Raw genomic sequence first — 10,411 nt, 5'->3', positions numbered from 1 at the left:
AGGTTCTGTATTTTCAGTTACCTCCACTGGGATCTAAACATCCACCCATGTGTTTGCTGTGCGTGGCAACCCGTGAAGGGGAGGAGGGGATCTTGGTGGTTGAGTGGTGTCTGGGGCACTGCAACACACCACTTTGGCCTTAAATTCCTGTAGATGTGTGACCTTGGGGTGGGCTCCCCAGGGTCAATTGGCTGGTTCTGTCGGGCTAGGGTCAACTGAGTACCAGTGTTAGGTGTTCTCAATGGGTGTTGTGGACATTGTGTCTGATGCTTGTGTTTGGGTATAGTGCTCACGAAACTCTGGCATTGCTGCATTGTCCTAGTTTGACATTGTAGTGTGTCCCCTCGTAGGACTCCATGGTGGGTGTGGTCAGTAGGCACTGAATTTTCCTCCACTATATTGTGCACCTGTACCCCATTTCCTGATTCTGCATTCACTGTTTGATAAATCTTCAGGGCAAATGTCTCTCTTTTTTTATACAGAAGAGATTAGAGGGGCTTGCTGGTTCTCCAAAGTCAGTTAAGAAGCTCCCTTCTGGAAACATTTTGTTAGAAACGTCCACAGCTAAACACAGTGAACTTCTCCTGACTTTGAAGACCATTGGGGATATACCCATTGAGGTTACTTGCCCTAAATGGGTGGAGGATAAAAGGGTACAGCATCTGTGGATTGTGAACAATATTTCTTTTCCTGAGGCTTGGAAATTATTGTCCCCAACTCCATCTTGAACTTATGCTGCTGCATTACATTCCACTGCTACAGTGGGAGAGCAGACAGAATTTTCCATGCCTCTGATAGTATCATTTTCACAGCATCTGAAGAGCCTTATGCCTCTATGGATAAGTGAGAAGATAAGTCTACATCTACTCCTTCTCTGTCCCCACCAATACTTCCAGTGACTGCCTGGGTCCATCTTCTACAGCCCCGTGCTGCAGAGCGATTATTTGTTCATGCCCTCAGTCACTGGAATCAGCTTTTACAGACAGAGATCTGCCTAATTGACCTAGGGTAGGATCCATGGAGGTAGATCGACCACCATCTAATAAAGAAAAACTACATGGTTGTAAACAGAAGAGTTCTCCTCCATCTAAATAAATATGGCCTCATTGATAAGTGGAACTGTCGAGGTTTCCATTCTAATTTGGATGACATTAAGGGCTTGTTCAATTACTATCATCCTGTGTGCGTCTCATTACAGGAAACATTCCTCAAACCTGCTGATACTGTCACTCTTCAGCAGTTTTCTTTATACCAAAATGACAGATTGAGTGATGGACGAGTTCATGGAGGGGTGGCATTGCTGGTTGACCAGTATGTGCGTATCTTGTCTGTGCCACTCAATACAACTTTGGAAGCAGTTGCCATCAGGGTTTCCTTGGGTCGTACCATCACTGTTTGTCTACCTGTCTCCTGGAGAGACCCACGATCAATCAGACCTTGATGCTCTCATCAAACAGTTGCTCTCTCTCCCTTTTTTCTTCTGGGTGTCTTTACTGGGCACAATCCCCTTTAGGGTGGTGCCGATGTTGATGAGAAAGGATCATGACCTGTCTCTCTTTAACATTGGTGCTTTTACTTACTTTCATGCACCTAGTCAGTCTTTTACTGCTATCGAGCTATCTATCTGCTCTCCTTCACTTTTCTCTCATTTTTCTTGGAAGGTTGACAGTGATCATTTTTCCATCATTTTGAGAGAGGTTGGATGTGGTTGATGCCACCCGACCAGAGTGCCAGGGTGGAAGTTGAACAAAGCCAACTGGCCCTCTTTCACTGCTCTCTCAGAACTTGATTCTGCCATCTATAGATGACTGTGTGGAAGTAGTGACTGACTGTATCAGTCTGTATGACTGTATGAGGCAGCTGCTCATTCTATTCCGAAAACCTCGACACATTTTCCAGTATCCTTGTCCAGGGTGGAATCCTGCCTGCGAATGGGTACGGAAGGCTCAAAAATGGGCCTGGGATATCTTTCGATGGTATCCCTCTCTTTCTAACTGTGTACTTTATCAGCAGGCCTGAGCCCACACTTGGCAGGTCAGGCATCAAAGCCAGAAGCATCTCTTCTACCACCAGTTCCAAAGTCATCTGGGAGAAGATTTGGAATGTCAGTGGGAAGTATGCTTCCCATCCTCTTTCCATCTTGCTCTCTGATGGGCAGGAAGTAGCTGATATACAAGGCATTGCTGATACTCCCTGGGAGTATTTCTCCTATTACTCAAGCACTTCTGTTTTCTTTCCTACCTTCTTGGCCATCAAGTCTTGGGCAGAGCGATCGTCTCTTTCCTTTCGGCCTATCATCTTTGCGACTATAATTGGAACTTAAACTTGCTCTGCATCAGTCTGGCAGTACTTCAGTTGGACTCGATGATATCCACTAGGAGATGCTGTGCCATCTTTCTCCTGCCTCTCTTGCTATCCTTCTGGTACTTTTTAACTGGATCTTGCAAGAGAATGTTTTTCCAGATGCTTGGTGCCAGGCTATTGTTCTACCTTTTTCTAAGCCTTGGAAGGATCTCAAGATTCCTTCTAACTGTCATCCAATTGCTTTGACTAGCTATCTCTGTAAGGTTTTGGAGAGGATGGTTAGTGCACGTGTCGTTTGTTTTCTGGAATCAAACAACCTCCTCTTGCCTACCCAGTGTGGTTTCCATCAACAGTGCTTCACCGTGGACCACCTGATTTGCCTTGAGACCTCGATCTGGGAAGCCTTTCTCAAGAGAGATTATCTTTTTTTCTGTCTTTTTTTTTATCTTGAGAAGACCTATGACACTACATGAAAGTACGGCATTTTGTGGGACCTCCACTTATATGGGTTGCGTGGCTATTTGCCCATTTTTATTGGTAACTTTTTACTTGACTGATGATTCCATGTCCATTTAACTTCGAACCTCTCTCATTTTTTCACACAGGAACTTGGATTCACTCAGGGCTGTGTCTTGAGTGTCACACTTTTTAGTATGAAAATAAATGCTATTATTCACCAACTCCCTCCTACAGTTGCAAATGGGCTCTATGTCGACGACTTTCACATCTTGTGTCAGTTGTTGACCATGAGGTTTATTGAGCGGCAGCTTCAGACTGCTCTTAATCACTTGTTAAAATGGACCACTGCGAACAATTTTACGTTTTCTTTTTCCAAAACTGTTTGCATGCATTTTTACTGCCAATGGGGTCGTCACCCTGATCTCGACCTCCGTCTCCACGATGTTGTTATTCGTGTGGTTCTTGGGGCTTATCTTTGACCATAAGCTTATTTTTATTCCACACGTTAGAGCAGCTAAGTGTCAAGTGTATGAGGGCACTGAACATCCTCCGTGTCCTCTCTTCCACCTCTTGGGAAGTGGATCGATGTTCTGTGTTGAAGATTTATCATGCTCTCATATGTTTCAAGCTGGACTATTCCACACGTTAGGGCAGCTAAGTGTCAAGTGTATAAGGGCATTGAATATCCTCCGTGTCCTCTCTTCCACCTCTTGGGGAGTGGATTGATGTTCTGTGTTAAAGATCTATTATGCTCTCATATGTTCCAAGCTGTACTATGGGTCTCTGGTTTATGGTTCTGCCAGACCCTCTGCCTTGAAGATGCTGGATCCTGTCCACCATCTCAGGCTTTGGCTCTGCACCTCTGTCATTTGCAACTTTCTCTGCAGTATGCTATTAAACTTTGATCCTTACCATAGCATCTCACCTTGGGTTGTCATCCTTCCTCGGTAGGCTATGCTCTTTTGGAATAGACGGTCTGCCATTCCTCCTTGTGGTCTTCCTATCCAGGTGCAGCTGGCTAAATTGGGTCTGTTATTGGATAACATTGCTGTCTCCAATGATCAGCCCAACCCACCATGGCTTATTAGGATCCCCTCCTGTGACCTTTATTTGTGTCATCTGAGGAAGGTGGATACTCCCAATTGGAAGTACTATCTTCCTATTGCTGAAGATCTTTTGAACATTCTTCTGGTGACTAACTAGCCTCTGCCATGGTTTATTGTGGCTCAATGGTTACTCGCAGGATCCCCTTTACAGTTTCTGCGTTCACTGCCAAGTTGTATGCCATTTCTCTTGCTCTGGATCATGTAGAAGCTATGCAATACACTGATTGTACTATTTACACTGACTCTCTTAGCTCTCTACTGGCTCTGGAATCACTTAACATTAGTTCTCACCCTGTTCTCATCGATATTCAGTAATGACTGGCCCATTTTTCTCTGTCTTCCACTTTTATCTATTTTTTTCTGGATACCTATTCATGTTGATATTAATGGGAATGAGCTTTCTGACACCGCAGCTATCATCTGCTCTGGTGCTGTCACAGCTGTGCCTGTCCTATATATGAACTACGGTTCTGTGTTCAAGGCTCAGCTTTGTGCCAGTTGGCAGTAAACATGGAGTGATCAATGCCATAACAAACTTTTCCAGATCAAAACCCTCTGTTTCTCTTTGGCCGTCTTGTCTCCATAAGGGTTGGAAGGAGGAAGTTGCCCTGGCTAGGATACACATTTGTCACAGTTTTTTAACTCATCATTTTCTTTTATCTGGGACTGATCCACCGATGTGTGTCCTCTGTGACACTGAAGTCACAATAGCCCACATTTTACCGTCGTGCCGTCCTTATGATCATGAGTGGTGGCACCATTTTAAACATGTAATTTCTATGGGTTTACCCCTGATATTGGACAGTGTCTTTGACAATGGTGACACTATCCAACTTGTTTGCTTTAAATTTTTATGAGCCAATAGCCTTTTTAATTCTATCTGATTTTTGGACATTGTTTAGATTTTAACTTGATTTCTTTTAACTTTTTATTGTATTTTATTTGCAATTTTTTACCAGTTGTTACTTTAGCCTTGTTGCTTTGCACCATAAAATGCCAAACAGTAACAACATCTGCTTTAACTTGATGATGGTTGACTCTTTTGTTGATGATAGCTTCAGCTTTTACTGGGTCTGTAGTGGAGAACTTGATCAGCAGCATAAGACAGCCAGTTCCTGCTGACTTAATCCTTTCAGTCTTGAGTTACTGGATCTTGTGGTTGACAAGATCTTCTTGGATCTCAGACTCTGATTGAAGGAGTTGGGTGGCCAGGGCTTGAGAATGGTGGCATATCTGTGGGGATGTTCATACTTAATGCAGACTCCTCCCTTAGGCAGGCAGTGTAAATGGCTGAACTTCATTCTAGAGAATAGTCTGTACAGTTCCTGGGCAATGTCAAGCTGATGATATAAGCCAGGAATTCTTTCAACAGTTACTGCTGGAATTGGTCGGAGAGCTTTACTTATGGTAACTGGGTTGGTGGTTTGGCAGCTGGCTTGGTCTTGACTCTTCATGGTGTTGTTGGGTTGCTTGGATTTCATGAGTGATTTGATCAGCGTGGTGTTGTGTTCCTTGTCGCTACTTGATGCTGTTCCTGCAGAATCAAACTTGCTAATGGAGCAGTTGTCCTGGGCTTCTGTGCAAAATTGGTATCTGTTGGGTGACATTAGCAGCTCACCAGTGGATCTGGTTACCATAGTATAGGTTTTTATCTTGGTCAGTTCTCGATAACCTGTAAAAGATTAATGAGCAGAAAAATACTAGACCCTGAGAAGGGATAAGTAAAACGAGTTAAGTACTAAAAATACAATGCAGTAAAACTTATCCTTATTTTTACTACAAATTGACCTGAAAGTCCTGAAAAGGACTGTTGAAATCTTTTGGTTTTCTTTGCTCAGAGAAGAAAAAAAAAATGTCTACTTGACTTGCTGTCTCTCTCTCTCTCTCTCTACGAATAACGAAAAAAATAAAAGAAATACGAACCAAGCAGTCTAGTTGAGAACAAAATGTAACATGTATATTTAATTCTTAAATATTTCATTTGAAAAAAAAATTATAAAAGAATTCTTGAATTACCTGATTCCTTTCAGCATATTCTCTATGGTTTTTACTTGAATGCTGGAGAAGGAATAATGCCACTTCATATTCCCAACCACTAGCATGTTCTCATTTTCTTTTACCATTTGATAGACAATATCTATCAAATTTTTATTCTCAGCATTGAAATAAAATATTTATTCCAGCTTGTGTACCATTTCTTAATGTCTGTGAAGTATGCTTTTATGATATTATATATGTACTCCAGTTGTTATAAAGTTTGTGTTTTGTAACTACTTTGAAATGTCTTTCCATACTGAAAACACAGAGTAATATTTTTTATCTGAACAAAAACAATTTATAGCAAGTCTTTTCACTGCTTGTAGTTCTGGTGTATAACCTGTGTTCAGTCTAACTTACAGCAGCTGAGTGACTGCTTGTGACTTGTTTTCCATATGAAAGTATATAATTCAAATTAAAGTTATAAATGTGCCAGAAAGTAATAATAAATTTTGTATTGGTGATGCATGTAGGAGCATGACTATACATAATTCATAGAAATTACAGTGGATATTTGAAAGTTGTAGCATTCCTGATAGTCCAGGAGAAACAGTTGTAACAAAATTTAACAATCTTTAGCAGTTTTTGGTCAAAAATGAAAAGCTGTTAGAAGTTTACATTTTGAATTGTTAGACAATAATAATAATAATAATAAAGTTGTAGATGTGTGTGCTTATATCCCTACAGATTGTACAGTATTGACACAACACCGTTACCATAAGGTATATAAAGTTATGGTGATCCATGGAGCACATAACAGTTCACATCTATTCGTAATTAAATGTTATTGTTTTATTGCCCTTTGAATCATGTCTAACTACTATTCACACCATTATTTGTTGTAAATCACTTGGAGAACGTGGAGCTCATGTTACGCTATCGAATTACATTACCCACAAGCTGCTCGCGTGCGTGCCTCGTGAAATATTTTTATCATATTATTATTATTTATTTTACCTAATGTAACCTTAACTAACCTAAAGAGATCCCTGTGTTTACATTTTAGTTACTTTTTATAATAATAAAGATAAAATAAACATGAAAAACCAGAAATAAAGTACTTACCTGAGTATTCTTTTTTTTTCTGTTGAATGTTGATGACACTTAACCCTACTTTTTTATACTAATGGTAGTAATGCACTAAATTTTTATTTAATTAAATAATGCATCAAAAAAACATAGAAAAAATAACATGCAAAAAGCTGACAATTTCCTCTGACAATCACAATTTTTCTGGCTTTTGAACTATGTGACAAAAGCCCGTACAAATTCATCCAAGCTAGTTTTTATCTTTCTAGTGAGAAAGAAGATTGTACTAAAAGAAAAATTGACAATTATCATTTTCAGAACACAACATAATATTACATCATTTAATGTAAGAAAACCTTGGCTTTCTAGTGGTTATACATAACATATTATTAATAGTAAAAGAGAACTGTTAACAAATCCTGAAAGAGAGGATGTGACAGGTGGGTGTGTTAAAAGGGGTCTGATTTTCTATGGCTCTGTAACCAAACAAGATTGAAGGCTATAAAATTATGGTTTGTCTGACCAATGACTATTTTATAGTGAGTAATTTACATTTAATTTTGTAGTTATTGGAGGGGTGGTGGATAAATTAGAGAAGAGGAGATACCAAAATGTGTCTCACTAGGGGAAATTCAGGAATTTTTTAAATATAGCCTTATAAAATGAAGAACTTAAAACTTATATACTGTTAAAATATGGATTATTAGCTAAGATGTTATGCTATACTAATTGGAATAACATAAACAAAAAGTAGTTTGATAAAATTTTGAATGTAAGACACTAAAACCTTTTGTCATGTGCGGTAAAAGACACCTATGGTGATAGGGCTAGCATAATTTCTAGAAATATTTTCTTGTTATTGCAGTGAAAATAGTAAGACTCTCGCTTGGAGAAAATATTTAATGCCTGGTACCTCTGTACTTTGTTATATAATACACTCCCTTTCAGAAAAACAATAACCTATCACATTTAGGAGAATTCATTTGAGTCTATAAAACAGAAATTGGTAGAAATATGACATAAGATTTATTTTGGATAGAAAGAATACTCTAAATATTTGGGTGTTACTTCTAAAACAGAATGGGTGTAGTAACTGAAAAGCAGAGAATTTTTTTTCTGCACATAGTCCATTATAGATGTTCTGCAGGTTCCATCTATCAGTTTATGTACATTGTACAAGTAGATATATAGGGATAAGTAAATACGAAAACCAGACCTCTTTTCATAATAAACGTCTGAATTAATTGCACCTAAAAGTGTTATTGTACTTTTTCGTACTTCAATTTTTTCATATGCTCCCCTTATATATTTGAGAAATATCATTTTTATTCTGGTTACTGGAATTTTTCTTTTTCAATCTACCTGCTTATTTATTGTTTTGATAGATTTATAATAGATAATCAGTTTGGGCCAGGAAATACCAACTTTTACCACAATTGTTGTGAGGAACTGGCAGAACCAACTTAGATGAAATTTGCTAGAGTAACTCAAGTGGACTTCTACAATGATCGAGTATGGATGAGCAATCATATGAATGGTTCATATTTGGCACCTATTTCAATTTCACTTCCTCAGTGCTGTGAATGAGGGAACAACTGTGCAGTAAGATTGGTAGCAAAATAGTTGAAGCTGACACCAAATGAAAGTGCCATTTAATACTGAGTATAGAACAGGTACCTTCACATCAGAAAAATGGTTTGTGTGCTGTCAAGATTGTGGAAAGGAAGCAGCCAATACCTCCATTTATAGCATTGTGTTTTAAGCCTGTCATTGTCAGGTAACTTGTTATTACCATACTATTTGTACAGTTATTTGGTTGGTTCTCACAATTGGCTACAGACAGTGAATAGTAGTACTATGACTCTGATGGGTTGAACAACCTAACTAGTCTCCTCTGTTGTATTTATGTTTTGTGTATTGGTCCTCCTGTACTTAGTAGGTACTGATGAAATAGGATATTGTCAGTGCTTTTTTGGGTGCTATTACTGCAGTCATCATTAGGGTTATGATTTTTGCTGTTTTCTGCAGCTGGTGTAACTTAATGTTTTTTTTTATGACTTTTGTCATAAATGTGTTTATTTATTTTATAAATTAGCATTTATTTAGTTTTGTAAAATTATAAGTTAAGATAATACCTATGAACAAAAGTAAGTTAAAATCGTTTTGTTATTTATTTAAGTATTCTTTTTAATATTCTTGAGTAACTTTCATATATTTGTAGTATCTTTGTGGTACATTTTATCTCTATTAACAAACTCTTTTTATAAATTATAACACTAGAAATTTAAAAATGTGGAAAAGAGTCTTTAAAAAAGATTTTTTTTTGTTTCAATGGCTTGACTTTAGAAGTTAAATATGATAAAGTTGTTAAATGAGGTATTTAAATTTTTGTGTTATTAGGTCAATTTTGAAATTATGAAATATACTGAAATTGTTGTATTTTGTAGAGTATTTTTTTTCTTCTTTTTCCTGAGGATTGACTTTAAGGTTTATGATTTATGGCAGAGTTGCAAGATTAAAGCATTTAAGTTTTTAATTGTTGAGTTGACTTAAACTACATGTAACACACAATGGTGGTTTGGCCTTGAACTACAACACAGTATATGTCAAATGAACCAATGAGACTAACTAAGGTATTTTAAAACTGCTAACTTACTGATGTAGTGGACAGTTAAATACAAAATGAACTTCGCACAATGTCGGTACATTTCACTTTTTCTGTTTCATTAGAAGCAATTCTCTTTCCACAGGTTATGTTCATTTTAATTTTATTGTGTTAAACAGGAAGATGTTTCAAAGAATAAATAATAAAAAAGACAAGTAACTATCTAAGAAAAAGAGTAGATGTCAAATATAAAATGAGAATATGTGAAGAAAAAAGTCACAAGCTACAGAAAATAATAGTAACATTTGCTTCCATGTGGTATAACTATGTTATTAACTCTTTCCATACAGGTCACAGTTGAAAGGCTATGTCATCTCGTTTGTTGACTCACATTCAAAATTTTATTGAGCTACTATTACGTGAATTTATATCAATAAGTTTGGTATCAAACTGTAGATTATAATTCAAATTTTAGAACTATACATTACTCAATTTGTTAGTATTAAAAAAACACAGATAAACATTGATTTTTGTGTGTCACGTGGTATATTGAATACAGCACTGGTTCAAATTAGACATTTGTGAAGTCAAAATACTAAGTCTATAGTTTTATATGAATTAGAAACTCAAATTACAAATATTGACAAGCTAGTATATAAGATAAGAAGATCTTATCTTTTCTATTTGCTAAGATATTGCTCACATAATAAATCAAACACAGTGGCACCCAGTCCACCTCTTTCCATTTTTCAAAACGCTCCCTTATATACACTTACTTTTATATATGACATGAATAACCAATCAGAAGTTCAGAATTTTCTCCCTAGTGGTTTTATAAGCCTTTTATAATGTACCTAGCATATTTCTTTCT

At 37.3% G+C, this 10,411-nt stretch overlaps 1 protein-coding gene across 4 annotated transcripts in view; it reads left to right on the top strand.

The window, feature by feature from the left end:
- Positions 1–10,411, top strand: part of LOC106457318 (beta-1,4-N-acetylgalactosaminyltransferase bre-4-like) — a 52,608-nt gene that overhangs the window by 22,828 nt on the left and 19,369 nt on the right. The window contains exon 1 of one of the 4 annotated variants that reach the window (XM_022383190.1): positions 8,318–8,712. The exons of the other annotated variants lie outside the window; for them this stretch is intronic. The gene's annotated coding sequence lies outside the window, so the exon portion shown is untranslated. Of the gene's footprint in view, positions 1–8,317; positions 8,713–10,411 lie in introns of those variants that run through there. 4 annotated transcript variants of the gene reach the window in all.

Source organism: Limulus polyphemus, unplaced genomic scaffold (genome assembly GCF_000517525.1).
Source record: "Limulus polyphemus unplaced genomic scaffold, Limulus_polyphemus-2.1.2 Scaffold316, whole genome shotgun sequence".
Classification (NCBI taxonomy): Eukaryota; Metazoa; Arthropoda; class Merostomata; order Xiphosura; family Limulidae; genus Limulus; species Limulus polyphemus.
The sequence above is the reverse complement of the archived record's forward strand: the minus strand, read 5'-3'. Positions and strand labels throughout refer to the sequence as shown.